The 19,540-nt window shown below is 44.5% G+C and overlaps 1 long non-coding RNA gene across 1 annotated transcript in view; it reads right to left on the bottom strand.

Annotated features, from left to right (window-relative positions):
• Positions 1 to 19,540, bottom strand: part of LOC117877287 — a 37,454-nt gene that overhangs the window by 6,150 nt on the left and 11,764 nt on the right. The gene's annotated exons all lie outside the window — the stretch shown is intronic.

Here is a 19,540-nt window from a genome sequence, read left to right on the forward strand (position 1 = left end):
TATACACACATACAATGTTCCATTCTATATGCATCCGAAGAAGTGGGCTGTAGTCCACGAAAGCTTATGCTCTAATAAACTTGTTAGTCTCTAAGGTGCCATAAGTACTCCTGTTCTTTTTGCGGATACAGACTACCACGGCTGCTACTCTGAAACCTAGAAATTAAAGTGACATGGACATACCTTGAAAATAAATTGGAGAACTTTAGCATTTTCATTCCTAGATTCTTTGTCTTTGTAACATTAATAGTGAACTAAGAGCAGGCTTTGTACTTGATATTGTCACATGCTCATGCTGTGATCCTAAATAGTTCTAGCCTCTCACAACCAGTGGAAGGCATCCCAAAGTTATTCCCAAAAGGCAGTGCTGTTTGTGGGAGGTGGCAGCCTCCTGCTCTCCAATAATAAATAGTAAGTCACTCACATGGGACAAGTGTCCAAACCACCAGCCCCTACCCCCTACAAATTATTGCTAATGAAGCTTTTTGCAAAGAGTGAGCTGGTCAGTGACTGCCAGATTTGTTTGTAGCCCAATTTTCTGCTCTGCTGGTTCACCTCTCTCCTACACAAGAAAATTACTCTCCACCCACCATCATGTTCACCTCTTACACAACTCACATTATGGTAGGGTTTTTACCGTGGGAATCTGTACAGCTTCTGATGCCAAACCCAGACTAATAAAAGCACACCAACCATGAGCTTCACTTGTCAGCTTGACTGTATGTAACACACTATTTCTTACAAACTGTTGACAATTTTTCTCTGCAAAAGACTATAAAACAATATAGGCTTTCTTAAAATACCCCATCCTCAGCTGTACCCTCTTCGCTCCCTGCCCAGGCGCCCAACAAAAGTTAAGTACAAAGGAATCCTGAAAGATCCTGCCTTTGTAGTCTAGGAAAGGTGCAAGTGATTATGCAACACCAATCAAAACAATTGACCCATCTTGGGCCTAGACATAACCTTTGAAAAGATACCACTGTAGGTAGGGTGCATCACGCAGACACAAGAACTACTTTTGCAAAAGGAGAATGTAGCCTGACGCTAGCACATGGAGCTCAATCTCTTCCAATGAATGGCAGTAGGGATGCTACCATTAAATAGGTGCTCTCCTTGGGCTCGTTATGTGCACTTTAACGTTTGTGCTGCTCTACTTTGCTTCATGCTGGTTTCAAAGACTTTGTCAAGACAACAGTGATTCCATTAATGTTCTGAAGGGAATTTTTACAAGCAGGGTAAGAATGAGGTTGGAGCACACAATAAAATTGAGGAAATCCTGACTTGTGGATTTTCCATTGTGTTTGACTGTACCTAGGCCACGTCCACACCAGCAAAACAAAAACAAAAAAACCTAGAGTGCAGGGGTTGTTGGACTCATGGCCACGCGCACACAAAGGTTCTCCAGTCTTTTGCACTTGCAAATCATATACTGAAACTGATGGAATCTCAGCTTGCTAAGCTATTGGGTTGTTAGAATAGGTTGTGGTAATTTTACCTTATCCCCTCCCTGGGGAATGCTGGACCACAGGCCCAGAGCCAGCAGCAAGAGCTCACAGCATGCCCATTGATGAGCTCTATGCAAACCCTAGAGTCTGGGGGTGGATGAGTTAGCCCAGGAATTGGAATTGCACTTCTTATTTTAGTAGTCTGACATGGAGTTGATTTAGGGTGGATAATTGTGTCAGGTGGACTCCAATAAAAATGGGTAATACTTTTCACTTCTGCAGTGCCTTTCATCTGAGCAGCACAAATCACACTGCACGCATTAATTAAAAGCTTCACCAGAAGCAGCTAAGTATTATCTGCATTTTAATGATTGGGAAACTGAGGCAGGGAGCTTACAGGTTGTGCCCAAGGCCACATGTTGTCAGTGGCGACGCTGGATTCCCTGCTCCATCTGGTAGAAAATGCCACAGGCTTTCTTTAGGAAGGATGTGTCATTTCTGCTCATGTTAACCTAGCTGCTGGTCCACTGCATTTGCAAGTGTGTTAATTTCTTAAAAGAAAGCAGTTGCCATTAAATGTGCCTCTCTCAATAAATGTATGTTATATGCCCCTGTATTAGGGAGGAAAAGGTCTGCTCAGTATTTTTAGCTATACAGTTGAGGTTGTACCGAGAGTCTGGGTCACTCAGTCACATTCCACAAGGAGACCTGGTTAGATGGGATTACAGAATACATGAGTCTGATTCTCACTTCATTCCTTCACTTTTGGGCAAGAAAAGTGCAGGGCTGGGGGAAGGTGTCTATAGATCACCCTTATGCTCTGGGTTCTGTGGCTCTCCTGCCTGGCTCCCTGTGTAAATTCAAACCGCCTCAGAATGATTCTAACCTACTTTGCTTCCCCGGACGCCCACTGTGGTCTGGGAAGCACAGAATAGCTGTAGCACAATATAATCTAACCCTGTCCCTGACCAGCCCTCTGCACACAGGCGCTTAAGTTGTTAGCTGGTGTAAATTGACTGCAATGGAGCTACATTGTACATCAGCTCTGGAGCTGGCCCAGGGTATTCTCAGGGGGACTCAGTTTAACTCCCCTCTGCAGTGTTAGAGCAGTGTAAAAGGGCCATAGCATAATTGACAACTGGCGCCAGTGGGTACGAATTCAACCACTAAAACCTTCAGCCACACAGAACCTGGCCTTCTCAGACAAGCACAGTACTGCCTAAGTAAAACTACCAAAACTAACCTAGTGCTCTCTAGCTGGCAGAGCTGGGCACGTGCTGGGTCTGGGCTCTACATCATCAAAGCCCTTTGGACACGCAGCTTTTCTTGTATGTGTGCCTGGAGCCTTTCATCACTATTCTGTGCACCAACATCAGCAGCACTGCCAGTAGAAGTGATGGCCCCTTAGCCTTGGCAGTGGAAAGGTTAATGAGTGGAGATGACACTGGTGGGTGGGAGCAGGCAGCTCCATCCTCTTTTCCCACAGTGGTGGAGGTGCCACCCTGTCTGTCAGGGTGGAGAATGGCTGACCCTGCTCAACCAGTAGGTTGTGTTGCTTGACAGCAAGAAACCTGAAAACTACATTTAACCGGGAGTCTAATTTCAAAGCCAACACTGATTAAAAAGTTGGACTAAGGCAAAGCAAACCGACACCTTAATTGTGATGAGCTTTCTCATCTTCCCTGCAAGCTGCACAAGGTGCCGCCTCTTCCCCTGTCAGCTTGACTCCAATTTGCTTTAATGAAGCGAGACAATTAAATCATTTCAATGTCTAATTGAGGTAGGGGAGAGGGAAGCCCCACCTTTAAACTGTGTTCCTAGCCCAACAGCGAGAGCTGTGTGTGCTGGCTGTGGTTAGGTCTCTGGGGGCTGGGAATTGTTCACCTTCAAGAAGAAGCTAGCTTTACAGGATCTCCAGCCTCCTGCAGCACAGAGACCCTCAGCCCTCACCACTTCTACTTGGCTGAGCTGGTGCCATCGCTATTGACCAAACTGGTCAAGTGACTAGTGATTTTGGGTGTCCACCCTGAGTCTCCTTAGAAGGGCCTAATTTCAGAGCGTGGATGCTCAGCACTTTCTGAAAATCAGGCCCCTCTTTGCTGGTTCAAATTGGACATACCTAAACACTAGGCACGTTTGAATATCTTGGCTTCAGGATCAGCCAAGCTCACTATTCATAATGATGGTGCCAGTTACTCTGATACAAGCCACCCTTATGGCAGGTGTCACCAGGCGGTGCTGTTACACATAATCTGCCACGTTCTTTTTTCTTAGGGCTGTTCTACAGTACCAGTTAGGTCAGCCGAGCTACCTCACTCAGATGTGAAAACGTCACTCCCCTGAGAAATGTAGTTAATCACAGGGGGTGACAGTAGTGCCAGAATGGGACAACAGGCGCTAACTTCTAGTTTTCCCTGGGGTGCTCCACCCCACTCTGCCCCAAGGCCCAACCCACCCCTCTGTCTCTTCCCCCGAGGCCCCAACTTTGCTCCGCTGCTTCCTGTCCCAGCTCCACCTCTGCCGAGGACGTGCCCTCGCGCCTCCTCTTCCCGCCCACACTCCACCCCATCTCAAATAGTTGTGAAGACACAGGCTATTGAGTATTTCTGAGCAACCCATGCTTTAACAAATAACAAGTGAAAAGGCACTTGCATAACAAATATATTTCAGGCAATTGTTTTTGCCTGACAGATACTCCATGAGTAAAAAAGCAGGTATATTCATTAAAAACATTACACTTTGTGCATACAGTCACTCAGCAATAATTAGCCTTGAAAAAACATGGCTACCTAATCATGCCTTACTTGGGCAAGGAAAGTCGAGCCCTGTCATGATATTTTATCACAGGCTTTCTTAAAAAGGAAATGTTTATTAACGAAAACAAAGAGATTTCCACACAGCATGCATCCCAGCTTTGTCTCCCTGGTTCCCTGCTTGCTACACCCAGGCTGGAATGCTCTACAACGGACAGCTCTTATGGCTGAAAAATGTACTTTAAGTAATCCTGGCTACAATTTCTGAGGCTGAACGTTTTGCCTAGCTAATCCATGTAGATGATACTCATCGCCACCTGAGCACGCAGGCTGTGTCCCCTAGCAAGGGCTGACTAGTGATAGACAGCAGGATTTGCTCCATAATTTTAATTCAAAGCCGTCTTCGAGTGGCTGAAGTTTTTCTTTCAAAGCATTTTAGCACATTTTTAAAACTATAGCTTTAAAAAAAACAAACAAACAATATTCTGTCCTGTAACTTCAAACCAGCAGAAATGATAAGAACTCTTCCTTCATGATTTTCTTTCTTCATGGGTTGTTTCCACATTGTACTCTCAGAACCATTTTTGGGGTTATGTTGGTACACAATAGTGAATAGTCAATTTTGGTTTGGTGAGGCCTGAGCACAAAGAGAATTTATCTGGGTTTAATTGAGTTTCGCTGGCAGTAGTCTGACCCTCCTCATGGAGGCAGGAAACACTGGCTTAGATCTGGAATACGCAAACCACAGCTCTTATGGACTTCAACCCCAAGAGACATGGAAAAAAAAGCCAGCTAAAGTTCTATCACTAATTATTTAAGCAGGAGGTATGAGGGTCTATGTTACAATGTTTATCTACCAATATTAGAACTATGAAATTCAGAACAGATTAACAGGAAATATAAAGTGTAAAATTAGAGCAAAATCAAGTACTACATATTTTAATCCTTTCAGTTGTAGAGGTTTCCTTTCCTGCTTGGCAGTTTGTCCCATCTGAGGACTTGGGCAAGATGATGCCCTTTACATTCTTTTAAAATCAGTTTTATTAGTTGGGAACTGAGCCTTCAGGGGGTTGGACTAGATGACCTCCTGAGGTCCCTTCCAACCCTGATATTCTATGATTCTATGATTATGTGTCTTGCGCCTGGTTGGTTCTGACCCTAGTACAGGCACAGTGTGTTACCTTGTTAAGACCAAACATGAGGGGGCAATGTACTCACTCGTGTCAATTTGTTCCTTGCCTATGTATCTCTGAAGCATAGCAGTTTGTCTGTGTTAGGCCCTACTGCACAGATTCTCCCTTGCATTACAACTGAAGGGTCTCCTAATGTGTGTGGAGTCTCTGCTGACATTATAGTCTATGTAAAGTCTAGGCCCCCGCCCTCACTGCAGTCCTGGTGCATGTGTAGGGGGCATGGTTGAGCTTCCCTGCACTTCCACAATCCCTGACTGGCGTAATTTACCCAGCAGCGCTTCAGACCAGCACACAGCTCTCAGCATTTGCAGAAGATTGAAACAGGACAGGGCGGTCTCACTTCACTAATGCAGGAGGAAGGGGAGTGCTGCTAGCCAAAATCAGGGAGAGGAGAGGGAGTTGGCCTTCTGCTTTATCTGAGGAAGAGAAGCAGCTCCCCCTTCAAACCATGCAGCTGTGCTAGAGTCAGGAAAACACAAAGGTGGCTTAAAGCTCCTTTTGCATCCCTGCAGCCCACCTCTCGGGTTGTGTTGTATGCTCCTGGGCTGCCGTTGAGGTACCCTGCTTGCATCCATGTTCCCAAACCAAACAAAGCCTTCTAGAACACAGCGCAGCACAATTAGGGCGAGGACCCCAACTGGGGTAAAGCAGGACTGCACCATGGACATTTATAGAGCTACACTGATTTACACCAGCTGACAATCTGCTTCTTACCCTTAAAATAGTCCTGTCCGTAGTTTGCCTCTGGCAGACTAACTGACACTGTTACTATTTTATCTGGTAAAGTATATATAATCAGTTGGTAGAAAAACGATCCCATCAGTCATTGATTGAGGCCACTCCTAGTTGTATATTTATTAAAATCCATGACATTTATCATCTCAGAACTTCAGCCAGTGACTGTTCTCCTGCACTGGGATTTTTTTCCCCACAACCTGTATTGTTATTAAATATGTCGTCACTTTATGACGTCTTACTCTTGGAAATAAAAGGAGTCTTTGTTGGAATGCCTCGCCCTCAATGTGCCAATGGCAGTTCCTTCACAGCAGCTACTGCACTGGGCCTGAGTCTCCTCCCTTTGAGGCCAGGGGTGGATTTGCCCTCAACTTCAGTGGGGTTGGGCACAAGGCACAGCCACTTGGGACATTCCAGGATTTATTAGACCATGAAGCTGCACAGCACTGGCAGCCCGTCGGGAATATAAAATATGCTGCAGAAATATGTTTGCCTGTAACAAACCAAAATACCTCTTCCTAGAGAGCCAGATGCTGCTACCTTTGTTCACGTTGAGTAGTTCCCTTTCTGTGCATTTATCCCAGGGCAGAATCTGGCCCTTAGTAACAAAGATTTTACTTGTATCACATGTACTCATTGGCTTAAAACATATATGAGCCTGAAGCCATTCTGACAGCACAGTCCCCATCTGAGAGGGGTCCTCATCCAGTGAATAGGGTACTGGACAGAATCAGGGGATCTAGGTTCTACTCCCAGATCTGCCACTCAACTGTTCTGTGACCTTAGGGGAGTCATTTAGCCTCATGTGCTTCTGTTTCCCCATCTGGCCTTAGTGTGCCAGGTCTAACTAGGCTGTAAGTTCTTTGCACTAAGAACTGGCTCTTACAATGTGTTTGTACAGGGCCTAGCGCAGTGGAGCTCTGATGAAAGTCAGGGCGTCAGTAATTTGATTCCCACTTCATCCAGCTGCATATCACTGGTTCTCAGTAAATCGTCGTTGAAAGAGGCTGCACATAAAACAAGTAAGTTTTACATTGAGCCACAGATTAGCATTAGAGCAGAGCCAGAAAAATCAGGTAAAAGGTACTTTGCTTGAAATAACTGAGTCACATGCTATACAAACACAGCTTCAGTAGTATCAGAAGCTGTTCTGTGGGTGGGCTGAGTCATAAAGATCCTGCCACTTGAACTTTGAGTTTTGTGCCAGATGGAAGAGCAGGGTTTCTTTTAAAACATCATCATAAAATCAAACCTACTTTTCATATGTGATTGGAAGCAAATTCAGATCTGAGCCAGATGCAACAGCTGAAATCCCAATGCCTCCCAAAATTGAAGTTCAGTTCTGGGGGTCTTGATCCTGTATCAAGCTTTACAACCGTCCCTGGCTGAAATCCAGATCCCATCGAAGTCAATGGAAAATGCCAATTGACCTCACTGGGGCCAGGACTTCAACCCTAGCTAGCATGGGTCAAATTAAAGTAACTGTCACGGCTGTAAAAATAATGATGCCTACAAATCCGAGCACCGATAAACTTTGATGGCGTTCAGATCTGAATCTTTATAGCTGAGGCCCATCTTTAATTTTAAAATGCCAGACACAAGAAGGGTTCCTATATGAATTTTTTAAATGGGACACCTGGAAGGGGTGCAAGAGAAAGGAGAGGGTCTGAGTCTGCAATGACAGTTTCAGTGAGTGGGATTATTTTACTGGAACTGATTTGCCCATGTGTTGAATGAATTCCATGTGGTTGCCTGCCAGGGAGAGGCTGAATGAGTAGGAAGACACTGGTAGAACAATGAACTCAGTTCAAGGCGACTTTGCCTGCCACGGACATGTTTCCTTAAAAATGCACTCCCTCCGGTGTCAGTGAGTAGTAGGTACTATATGATCAGTATGGGGCTACCTGCTGGTTGGGGTTTGAGCTTGGGGTCTGGGCAGCACCATCCAATCCTGAACCAGTTGCAGATTCATTGCTATATAGCATGATGTTATATAGCTCTCTCTCCTTTCTCCCAGGGTTAGGCTCATTTATTTCCTCATTTCTCTGTGATGAAGTATCTTTTATGATGCAAGATAATTTGAGAAAATAGCTTTTTTATAATCCTTTGCCTATCAGTATTAAGTGCTTCTTAATCACAGTTACTCTATTGCCTTTCTCTGGGTTTGGAAACTGGGCAGAACAAGGCACAGTCCACCTTTTATTTATGGCCACTGATTTCATATTTGGTGAGCATCTGCCTTAGTTCTGCACGTTGTGTTGTGGTGAGATGGTCTGCTGGGGCAGGGAATAATGCTGTGCAGGGATCTGAAGCCATCTAGCTTGTTGTCGCTTTTGGTTTGTGGCACGTTTGTTGCTGTTTTAATTGCTGCTCTAGCATCTTGCGAATGCAGTATCATGGTTTATCTATCAGATTCTGCTACATTGATGAGCTGCTGAATTTTGAATAGCTGGATTATCATTTTATTTTACAGAGTTCAGAAGTGAGCAGGGCATCTCCCATTACAAATAAATAGCATAGAGTCCCTGCCCTGAAAAGATTACAATCCAAATGAAACATGGACAACACGTCAGTTTAGGGGAGAAGAGACAGTGGATGCAGTAACAAGATTGTGTGGTCTCTCTGCAAAGCCATGCACACAGCATTGAGGGAGCTGGGGGAGGGGACGGGGGGAGGAATGGGAAGTCCTCTGCTGATGTACACTGATGTGGCTGTGTAAAAAATCTATAAAATAAATAGATGTCTTAGAAAAGAGGAGGAAACATTCTTGGCATTGACTCAACTGTGGTCATTTTGTAGAGGTGGCCACCGCTTAATGGCTGCTAGGCAGGCGAGAGCGTTCCCTGTGGCTGCTCTCCAGCTGTGGAGAGCACCTCCTTCCTTTGGGTGAGATATCTGGTGGTGAGTTAGGAAGGAAAATTAGCTCCTGGAATTACATGATGGTCTGTGCACAGGAAACCAAAGGGACTGTCACCACCTGGCAAAACTGCCCTGTGCCAGTAAATGGTAAAATCCTGAGACCACCTGCTGGAGTTCTGGTGACTTTCCATGACTAACCCCTAGCCCAAGGGCAAGAACTGCACTGAGTGGCTGTGCAAATGGTATGAATCATCAAGCATTCTCTGGTGTGGGTGTGTATTACTTCTCCTTGGCAACTCAACGGTGTGTGTATTGCTTTCTGAATTTTCCTGTTCTCCACCCAGAGCTCGAGACTTGACCTTTGATGGTTTTTTCATTCTGCCTAGTTTTGCAATGGGATGTGTGTGTGTGAGAGAGAAAGGAGATCTGAGGCTGAGACGAGCTGAGGGTCAGCAATGCAATGTGAGATGAATGAGGAAAATGTCTGTGGAGAACTCACCTAAATCACCCCATGAAAAGTTCACCTAATGCATGGAGCTCCATTCAGCAATGGCGTGACACTGATTTACACCAATTGAGGATGTTTGACCCATTGAGTATAAAGATTACTACAGATAAACTCTTTTCCTTTCAAGGAAGAGTATCTCTTGCTGCTGAAGAGAAACCATTTTAGGTTAGGGTTACCATACGTCCGGATTTTCCCGGACATGTGTGGCTTTTTGGTCCTCAAATCCCTGTCCGGGGGGAATTGCCAAAAAGCCAAACATGTCCGGGAAAATACTCCCAGCTTTGTTTTGCCAGCATCCCTGTCCCAGTCCCCTGCTTACTTAGAGCGGCTCTGGCAGGCTGCGAGCTGCAGGCGGATTCCCCGGCGGCGGCAGCTCCTGCTGCTCCCCCCAGACACCTCAGCTTTGTGCAGCTGAAGAGCCGAGCTTCCCGAGCGCTACCGGCTTCACAGTTTGCCGGGCAGCCCCCAGACCTCCAGACCCTGCGCCCCCGGCTGGGCGCTTCCCCTCCCGGGCTCTCGCTGCGCTGGGGAAGCGCCCGGCCGGGGGCGCAGGGTCTGGAGGTCTGGGGGCTGCCCGGCAAACCGTGAAGCCGGTAGCGCTCAGGCAGCTGTTTCGCGTGGCTGGGAGGGAGGAGGGGGAATACGGGGCGCTCAGGGGCGGAGTTGGGGCAGGGAAGGGGCGGGGCCAGGGCCCCATGGAGTGTCCTCTTTTTTTAATGTTTAAATATGGTAACCCTATTTTAGGTTATGTGTGCTCATGTAAGGGATGCTTTGGCACTGTTGCATATCTAAGGCTCAAGCAGCTGATGCATTAAGGTGAGCCTTGCAATGCAACGATACACTGGTGCTTGTAATAAATGAATGGGGTCCCACTGTCTATGTGTAAATTCTGGATGGACATGCCATTGTTATGGATGGTGTACAGAGCTTCCAAGAAAGCAACATATTCATCAGTCTCAGATTTGCAATGATCTTTCTTCCCAGATTTCAGCTACAGTGGAGCCCAGTACAAGATGAGTATTTCCAGGTCTATCAGGGAAAAAAATGCATTACACCTGAAAGTGTCCTGCTGCTGACATTTCCCATGTTGCTGATTATTATTTATTATTGTTGGCATTCTGATAATGTCTATGGTAGATCCCAATCAAGAGCAGACTCCTAATGTACATCCACAAAGAGACACCTCATGCCCCATAGAGCTAGCAACTCATTCATTTTTGTCTATGAAGATATTACACCCATCCTTAACACACCTCATTGTGCCTGTGTGACCCACCTTACCTTGTTCAAAAGACTACACTGGAGCTGCCAGATTGGAATAAGAGGGCTGTTGAAGGACAGGACTGAAATGCATGGGAAGAGCTGTGTGGGGAAAATTTGAATGCTGCCTGCCTATAGCAGGCCTAGCTCCAGCCATTGCCATGAATATCCATGAGCTCCCATATAACCTAGCCCATCTTAAATGCCATTAGACCAAATTGTTTCATATATTAGATTTCAGCAGTCTAAGTCCATTTTGTACTGGACAGGTCCATACAAACACACCCAAACATCCTCCCCACCCCATCACTGTCTCAGCAGAGAAGGCAAAGGCTGAATTAACCTGGAGACTGAATTACCCTTTCTCAAGTAGAGGTGGTCCCTCCAGCACAGGGTATGTGGGGCAGTGTGAGAAGCTTGCACTGTATCTTGCCATGTACACTTCATTGTCTAAGGGTGTCCATCTGGCATCTTCCATCAGCACTAAAAACAGCATTTAAATAATGCCAAAGATTGCACAAAGGAATGATTTAACACAAGGGCTCCCTGTGAGCAGAGTGCCAGCTGAGCAGCATCTTACTCGAGAGGAGGGAACACAGAAGATCTTCCTGAAAGCCAATTCGAAGTGAGTAGGAATAGCAATGCCGACTAAGTCACTTAGGACCAGATTCTGCCACCCTTACTCACACTGAATGGCACCTTGCTCTTCAGCTAGTCCCACTGACTTCTGTTCTGTGCTATTCAGGTTCTTACACTGTGCCCATTACCATGGTATCTGAGCATCTTCCAATAGTATTCTAAACAACATGAATCTGTTACCTATGGTTCCTTCCTCTGTTGCTAATGGGACTACTTGTGGCATTAGGTGGTACTCACTATAAGGACATCGAAAGCTGGCTGCTAGAAACTAGAGTAGCTGCCATGGAAACAGGTTAGTAAGGCTCTATTTGTACTGCAGGGGTTCCTTGAGTCATGAGTTTGGCATTTCTTCCTTCCTAGCCCCAGTGATAGGAAATGCAAACTGGGTCCATTCTTTCAGTCACCTCCCCCTCTCTCCTAACCCTCTGTTGAGAACAACCATAAATGCCTGGGGAAACCTGCTTGCTAATCACAGCATCTGGCTGTATTTCCTAGTGCTAGCTAGAGGCATAGTGGGAATGTGCAAGCCCTGATGAAGTACCCTGATATTTGGACACCTAATTGTGATGCATCCGGCTGCCCCTCAGGCAAGAGGACTGGCCTCTAAGTTTTCATCATTGGAATTGCTGCCTTAGGCCTTGGCTACATGGAAGCATTTATTTCTGTACAACTTAAGAGGCAAATTTAAACCAATAGTTATACTCATATAGCCCCCCTCCCCATGTAGGTATTCTCATTCTGGTATAAGGGGGCCATTTTCCAGTTTACTTGGGGAGGGGGTTAACTTTAAGCTAAATCACACAAAGCCACTCTAATACCTGAATAAGAGTGTCCACACAGGGTGTTATACAGGTCTCAATATCACTATATCAGCATTACTGGTAAAATGTTCCAGAAAAGGCCTTCCTTACTAATAGGGACATATGAAGCTGCCCAGAATAAATAAGCAACTCATTGAATGAGTCTGATTTTTGTCTGATGAAGAGAGACCTGCTTTATCTTTGCAGGGGAGGGCTCTGTGGAAGGATCCCCCACTACTCAAACCTTCCTTCTTGTGTTTATTAGTTAGAGCATTTAAGTGGGTTCAGCAAAGGACAACCTGGGGGAACTTGAGTTTAAAGCATAAGAGAAGCAGAGGAATTAATGAGTCACCAGAGATAAGAGGTCAGCATCCTTCTCTTATCAGCTTGCATAGTACTAAGATATGTAAAAAGGTGAGGTCCACAATGTGATGTGCCTTTAAAATTCCAGGGGCATGTGATCAGTGTGGAATTGAGCCACACCCCACTGAAATCAATTAAAAGACTCCCATTAACTTCAGTGGGCTTCGGACCAGGCCTTGGGAGAGCTGTATTCAGTCACTGGAAGGTGACATCTTGAACTGCTATATTAAATGTTTAGCCTTCTCTTATCCATTCAATGACACTTTTTTGCCAGTATCTGACCAAGCCAACGCCCATTGAGAACTTCCAGTTATGCTACAAGTCAGTTCAGAAAGATAGCATAGTTAAATAAACTGCAGGTGATAAAACAGCTGTGCGGCCACATGAAAAGCATTTGGGTGTTGCCACATATTCTGCATTACTGATATAACTGTAGAGAAATTGCCTCCAGGAAGGGTAAATTGGACTGTATAGAGCAACTTATCTTGACTCTCCAAAGGTCTTTTGAGATGCAATTAAGTGATACAGAAATAGGTGTATATACATGTACCCCAATGCATGTTCCCCTACTATTACAGCTACCTCTAACCCTCTCAATAAAATACGTCTCTTCAGTGAGACACAATCTGCTCAAAGATCTAAAGGATTCGGCATTTCCTGAGCACTGAAACAGTTGAATCACATGGACCCAGCCTTCTTAGCTGGCTCAGTACCTCTTCCATCCAGCCTTCATACCCACCCCACCCATAGCACACAGCTTCCTTAATTCCTGCTGGAACAGCGGGTTTAGGTATAGATTATTAGCTTCCCATAGGTATTTCCCAATGTGGCCAGTCCCTTCCGTTTTATGACTGATCATTTTTACAATAAGGATGACTGAATGAGAATGCTACTTAGTCATTCTAGCCACATGCCACAGGTGCTTAACTCATTCCGCTCTTCTTGGAGGTTCTTTGTTTCACCATCCAGTAATGATAACTGAGCAGCTAAGCAGAGGACCATTTATTAATGCTTTCTGATCCTCAGGGATCTACAATGGGTCAAGCACCCCAAGTAAACAAGTAGTTGGTGTTTCAAGGCTTTATTCTAGTAAGGACTTTGATATAGTATCACATTTCCCTTCAGATCAACCTCTCTGGTTACTGTCTTTCCAACATAAACCTGACTCCTTCCCTGGATAATCCTATCAGAGTCACTCACGTACATACTACTTAGAGTTTTATATTAGGTTTCCACCAGTGACAGAAATTATTATTATTGGTATTACCATGTCATCTAGGGTCCTTAGTCCTGGACCAGGGCTCAGCTGTGCTAAATGCTGTGCAAATAAAGAACAAAAAGACAGCCCTGCCCCAAACTGCTTACAGACTAAGTACATTATACCTCTTTTTTAAAAAAATCCATTACTTTGAGGTTATTAATCTGCATTTTTGGGACATGATGGGAAAACTGTTGGGGGATTCACAGATTAAAGAGCAAGGGGATGTCTTTTTACATTTTTGTATTATACTTACAATAAGATCAATTAGAGGAAAAGGTTCATTGTATGTACATTTTATGTGTTTACTGATTTAAGGCCCAATCCTGCTTTTCTGACTTCCAAACTCCCACTGAAGTCAATGGAAGCACAATAATAAATAAATAAATCAAATCAGTAGATATGAAAGCCTGGGTCCTTGGTTTGTATTAGTTCAGTGCCTCAACATCACCTTTTCCCCCTCTTTCTTATGAACAATTAGTCACCACTGAAGAATAATTTTTTTCATACAGTCTAATCCATAGAACTGTATGGTTTTACGCCATACGCACATTTCCTGATTAGCTACAGTGTGAGTCAGGTTTAAATGAGTAGTGTTTGAAAGAGGGCAAGGTTAAAACTAAAAACTGTTTTCTGTAGGACAAAACTGTTAACGCATCAGCCCCAATGACACAGCCAGAGATGGGAGGTTTTTACTATGGCGTGGGAGAATTAGTGAGAAAAATCACCCACACATAAAGCTGCAACTCATGGTAAGTGTGACCTTCGAAACCAGAAAAGGGTAATGTTGAGACTAGTACTTTAGTGCATGTAGTTGATGTTTTCACCACCCACTTACAGCCTTAATTGATGGACATTGAGAAATGACTTTAGCTTAGATCCACATGAGTATAAGGGACCAGATTCTGCTGCCAGTCACAGCAGTGTAAACCTGAAGTAATTGCTCCGGCTTCAGTGGGATTATTCTTGATTTACACCAGGGTATCTAAGCAGAACCTGACCCAAGGTTATTTTTCTAACATGCCCATTTCCTCTATGTTTATTGCCTTCCTGCTTTATCACGGATTAAAGGACACAATCTTTTTCCAATCATAAAAATGCCTTGCAGGCTTTATACACTGTTTTATACACCCAGAGTGGATTTCCTAGACATCCTAACTAGAAGGTGATTTTTCCTGGGGACATTTCTCACCGTCTCAGAGAATACTTTCCAAAGTGTCTGACTGGTGGGTCTTGCCCACATGCTCAGGGTCTAACTGATCACCATATTTGGGGTCAGGAAGGAATTTTCCTCCATATCAGATTGGCAGAGACCCTGGAGGTTTTTTGCCTTCCTCTGCAGCCTGGGGCATGAGTTTCTTCCAGGTTTAAACTAGTGTAAATGGTGAATTCTCAGTAACTTAAAGTCTTTAAATCATGATTTGAGGACTTCAGTAATTTATCGAGAGGTTAGGGGTCTATTACAGGAGAGGCGGGGTGAGGTTTTGTGGCCTGCGATGTGCAGGAGGTCAGACTAGATTAGTGATTCTTAAACGTATTTGATCGGGCCTCCTTTCTTTGTGTCTGTAGTCATTTACACCTTCTCCTAACCCCATACATATACTGCCACTAGCTCTGAAGGCAAAGTGGATAGCAGCAGCTGCTGGCTGGCTGCCCAGCTCTGAAGGCAGCACCATGCCAGCAGCAGCACAGAAGTAAGGTTGGGTGGTGATGTGAAAACTGATATTTGTCAGTATCACTCTTCACAGCAGACTTAGTGCACCATTGCCAACCTTAATTCTGTGCTGCTGCTGTCATCCCGGGGCTGACAACTAGAGCCCTGCCACCTCCTGGTGAGGCATGGGGCAAGGGGGGGAGAGAGTCAGGGGAGGAAAGCCCGAATGGTGGGGCTCTCAGGCTGTCAGCCCCGGGTCAGTGGGGTTCCTGATGTCCCCTTTATCCCCACCTCCCGGGCATGTACAAGCCCCAGCCACCTGGGGCTGACAGCCAAAGTAATTCTTAAAAAAAAAAAAAAAAAGCACCCAGCTCACACCTTCCTTGACACGATCCCATGCCTCCCCTTGAGATGCCCACCCCATAGTTTGAGAACCACTGGACTAGATGATCATGATGGTCCCTTCTGACCTTAAAGTCTATGAGACTTTCTTAGATTGAGAAATTGTTAATTTTGTTGGGACTGGGTGGTTGTGCTCCATATTGTTTCCCAGGCAGCCTCAGGTCTCAAAGTGGCCAGGAAAGAACCTTGAGCCACAAAGTTCAGATCTGGACCAGAACTTTTTGAAAGCTTAGAGGTGTTCAGTGCTAAGGTTTTAGTATGGGGTACGCCAGCCTGCAAGCCACCAAATTTGAATCCAGATTTGAAGTTCCCCAATATTTGTTTTGAGAATGGGAAATAGGGAGGTATCTGTTCTGGGGTTTGGAGACAGGTTTGTCTCTAAATGCAGCAGGATGGTGCTAAGTAAGAATTTCACAAGCAGAAAGTCTGTCTTGATTCTTTTACATAAATCATTTCATACAAGATTCAACCAGGCCTTTTTGGATCTCGAACCATTCACATTAAATCATCAAGTTGCTGTGGCCTTCTAACAGTTATTTCCCCTTTCTTACAAAAAAAAAAGTGACCTCTGCCTTTTATGACTTGTTCCCACTGTCCCTTCCTCACCTTAGATGATTCAGCCCATATATAGTAAGGTTCTGCTGAGACATATCCCATGGACTGTGAGAAAGTGAATAACCTCAGCACTGAGGATAACTACATTTTTCAGCCCTTAAGTTACTAAGGATTACATCAGAACAATTAGGATCACCCAGCAGAACTGAAGCCAGTGACATGCTTGGAGATGCTTTTTGTATTATTTACCAAGGTGGGGCCAGGTGTTCGGAAAGAATTCAAATAACTGACGGAGGAAAAAGAAGGGGCTAACTTGTTCGAGTTGCACTATCACTAAATATTAGCACAGTAAATGCAAAGCAGCCAAACCTGCACTACCCACCTACAGTCTGAAACAAAAGACAAAGGATAGGAGCAATCATGTGGCACCTGGACCTTGTAAATGCCAGATGCCGGAGCTACTGCTCAAATTTATTAAGTTCACTTAACTGATTTGTTGAGCTGGGGAAAAAAAATCCAAACTTGGGAGGGATAGGGGAAACAAACAGAAAAATGTTGCATTTACCTCTCCTCCCACCTCAATCAGCTCCACTCCTGAGCTTCTACAGCATCTTAGAATCTGGTTTGAACTGTATACTTTCTGCCACTGGGTGGACAGTTGCTAAAGTTGATCCATTGGATGCAACTGCTGTTCTACATAGCAGCAAATATGTTTATTTCCCCAGTGTGATTTGAGAAACTAACAGCTTCACTCCATCATTCCCTTTGTGTTGCCAGTTAGTTTGATTGGCATCTATAGCTGTCCCTTCTACTAATGGAGACTTCAGTTGCTTATTTAGCTAAAATGACGGGTTTGGGGATTGTAATTGTTGCAATTAAAATGTTACTTAAAGCAGCTTGGAAACTGTAGCCAGCTAATGGGCATGAAGATTGTACATTAAAGTAAGAGGAAAGCATCAAACTTTGGAGAAGAGCGGGGGGACAGAGGAATTTGAAATCTGTTCTTTACACATGGCACACCACCATATCCTGTACATAAGAGAGAACTACAATGGCAGCAGCATAATGAAAATTAAATAGGGTACCATCCCCATGGCCTATCATCTTGTAACATCTGGTCTATGCAAACAAAGGAAACAGAGAAAGAATATTCCTCTGCACTTCCTGGTTCTGGCCACAACTGGAAGTGGACATTTTGAGAGATTTTTCTTTTGCTATCTCTAGCCAGAAGCAGGAAATCCTGGAAATCTCACAGGATCACCAGATCCTCTGAGATGTCCACCCCAGTTTTGCAGAATCCAAAGAGCTAGAATAATTTTTCAAGGGGCTGGATAAGTGCCCAGGCTTTGAGGCATTTATTTTAAAGCTTATCTTGAAGTTCACCCATGGCTAATAAAAACTGATAGCTAACTTTATAACTTTCATAGAATCATAGAAGATTAGGGTTGAAAGAGACTTCAGGAGGTCATCTAGTCCAACCCCCTGCTCAAGGCAGGACCAACCCCCACTAAATCATCCTAGCCAGGCCTTAAAAACCTCTAAGGATGGAGATTCCACCACCTCCCTAGGTAACCCATTCCAGTGCTTCAAATCCCTCCTCACTCTTCTCTTCTGCAGACTAAATAAGCCCAGATCCCTCAGCCTCTACTCATAAGTCATGTGCCCCAGTCCCCTAATCATTTTCACTGCCCTCTGCTGGACTCTCTCCAATTTGTCCACATCCTTTCTTTAGTAGGGGGCCCAAAACTGGACGCAATACTCCAGATGTGGCCTCACCAGTGCTGAATAGAGGGGAATAATCACTTCCCTCGATCTGCTGGCAACGCTCCTACTAATGCAGCCCAATATGCCATTAACCTTCTTGGCAACAAGGGTACACTCATATCCAGTTTCTCATCCACTGTAATCCCCAGGTCCTTTTCTGCAGAACTGCTCCTTAGCCAGTCAGTCCTCAGCCTGTAGAAGTGCAGGGATTCTTCTGTCCTAAGTGCAGGACTCTTCACTTGTCCTTGCTTAATCTCATCAGATTTCTTTTGGCCCAATCCTCCAATTTGTCTACGTCACTCTGGGTCCTATCCCTACCCTCCAGTGTATCTACCTCTCCCCCCAGCTTAGTGGCATCTGCAAACTTGCTGAGGGTGAAATCCATCCCATCATCCAGATCATTAATGAAGATGTTGAACAAAACCATGGGGCACTCCGCTTGACTGAGCCGTTGATCGCTACATGTTGAGCCCAACAATCTAGCCAGCTTTTTATCTACCGTATAGTCCATTCATCCAATCCATACTTCTTTAACTTGCTGGCAAGAATACTGTGGGAAGACTGTTTGGGGTCCTTAATTCAGCATGTGCGGTCAACTTATTACTACATTGCCCAGCTTTTACAGTAATTTCCAGCAAATGCTGTAGATGTAACCCTGGACAGCACACCACTGTCATAAACGGTTAGCAGTCTGTAGAAAACCAATTGGCATGATTTTTAACTAATGTGAACTAATTATGCAGTCAAGGGCAGAGCCAGCACTGAAGTCACAGATGTTTATTACTGTTCCTGTAAAATAAATGTACCCAAATATTTATACTGAATAAACATGGCTTTGGAGACTAAACATATTGGGATGTCACTTTAAAATAGTGATCTACAGTTAAATCATTTTCTGATCTCATTAAACAAGAGTAAATTTTCAATGTATTCTGTGGGATTGCAAAAAAAAAAAAACAATATGGGGTTTGTACGGCATGTTCCAAGCAGAAGGAAAGTCAGGTTTTTTGTTTTTATTGAGAAAAATAGGGAGTCAGTGGCCAATTCCATGGGGAAGCAGTATAATCCAGCTCTGTCATCTCTGAAGGCTGTGGTTGTGGTCAGGTTGAAAAATTTAATCAAACGGTATAACAGGATGTCAGAATTATTAAGCAACATCATGAAGAAAATCTAGCTATAAGCCTAAGAAAGGGATAGCTTACTGGAAATGGCTCATTTCTTCTTACCTCACTGTTGAATTACAGTGTAGCAGTTTACGGTATATAATAGTGACACATCTGGTTAGCTTTGATGAGACATTTAAAAAACTGTTTAGGAACAAAATCTACATCAGGTAAATATTAATATATTAA

The sequence above is a fragment of the Trachemys scripta genome, chromosome 4 (genome assembly GCF_013100865.1).
Source record: "Trachemys scripta elegans isolate TJP31775 chromosome 4, CAS_Tse_1.0, whole genome shotgun sequence".
NCBI lineage: Eukaryota > Metazoa > Chordata > Testudines > Emydidae > Trachemys > Trachemys scripta.